Raw genomic sequence first — 1552 nt, forward strand, 5'->3', positions numbered from 1 at the left:
GGGGGGTTATAGGCGCAAACACACCTTTATATATTTGTTTATTTCGCACAATTTTGCCAAGCCATATTTTTTTAGGTCAATTCTGAGTGACCATATCTTGAGTGTCTCTTTACAGAGATGAAATATTAATCTGTCTGATGACGTAGAATTTATTTAGCTTCAAATTTTAATTGGTATGCTGCATGAGTAGGCAGTGCAAAGGCTTTAACAATGCCAATGTAAGGTACCAGCGTCTGTGGTTATATCGTTCGGTTCTTCACTCTGACACTCAAAAGACATGCATTTGATTTGCTTATGAGGAAGTCTATTTTATTGAATTTGTCCGTTCTTTTACTGGGATACTGTATCACACTCTATCTCGGTTGGCCCTGACTGTCAGGCTGGAAGCTGACCTCCTTCTACTTATTCTAAATTAATTTTCAAAGAAAAAGGGACACAATTTAAACATTTACAAAGTTTCATGACCGTCCAATATAATATTCTTTTTGAAGAAAATATTTTATTTTTCTTTCAGACAAATAAACAAATGATTTCACACCAGCTACGTGTGAAATGTGAGAAAGAGAACTCTTTTTAAAAAATCCCTTTAAGAACTTGAGAAAAAAAAAAAATGTTTTGGGGTCAGTATGAACCTTACAAAGTAATTAAATTGGTTTGGTTTATTTTCTTGTGGGCAGGACAAAGATTTCTTTCATTACATCACATGTGCTGACCAAACTGTTACCTTATGCTCACATCATTGTTAATATAATTATGTTGCTTTTAACTAAACCTAACGTAGTATCAAATGCAAGAACGTTCTTAATTCTGCGGATGTTCGGCTACGACAATAACGATTAATTTATATATTATATTTTTTAATGGACGGTGTGATAACTATACGTAGATTAAGAGTACAACTAAGATCACTGAAAAGAGTTCGTGTATCCTTAAGCAATAATAAGCGGGTTTTAATTAACTTTCTCTTGCACTCTTATAAGGCAACAAATATAAACTTTAAAAATGAGCGCTTTCCGTTCACCGAGACAGCAGATTTATCCTTGAAAACACTTTTTACGACGTTATGCACAGGTTTCAAGTCAATATTATAACTGCTTTTGTCGGTCCCTCTCAGCGTAATTCTTTTCTTTTCTTAAAATAATCCATTCTAAGTGTTGTTATTTTTTTTCCTCGCGACCACCGCACGTGGGCTTGGGTGTGAGCACAGAAGATGAATGCGAGAGGCAAAAGCTGTCACAAAAATACATTTGTATAAAAGACAATTGTATGTCAGTGTTGGCGGCCAGGAGGTTTGTGGGGGGGGGGGGGTTGATGGGGGTATGGGTTCTATATAATAGCATGAACTTGAATTGAGAATAACGGAGCAAAGAGGGCAAAAAAAGGAAAAAGAATTAGACAGCTAAAGGGTTTATTAACAGCCGATGAAATGTACGGCTTCATCGGTGGTTTTCAATCTTTAGTTGTTTCCGTTTTGACTTCTTGTTGCTGTTGTTTTTCTTTGTTATTGTTTTTGTTCGTTTGTTTTTTGTTTGTTTTTTGTCTTTTTTTTTTT

General features: G+C 35.1%; 1 protein-coding gene across 1 annotated transcript in view; it reads right to left on the minus strand.

The window, feature by feature from the left end:
- The window catches only part of LOC101862604 (putative protein TPRXL), a 9733-nt gene that overhangs the window by 676 nt on the left and 7505 nt on the right, over positions 1-1552 (minus strand). The window lies entirely within an intron of this gene.

The sequence above is a fragment of the Aplysia californica genome, unplaced genomic scaffold (genome assembly GCF_000002075.1).
Source record: "Aplysia californica isolate F4 #8 unplaced genomic scaffold, AplCal3.0 scaffold00462, whole genome shotgun sequence".
NCBI classification, from domain to species: domain Eukaryota; kingdom Metazoa; phylum Mollusca; class Gastropoda; order Aplysiida; family Aplysiidae; genus Aplysia; species Aplysia californica.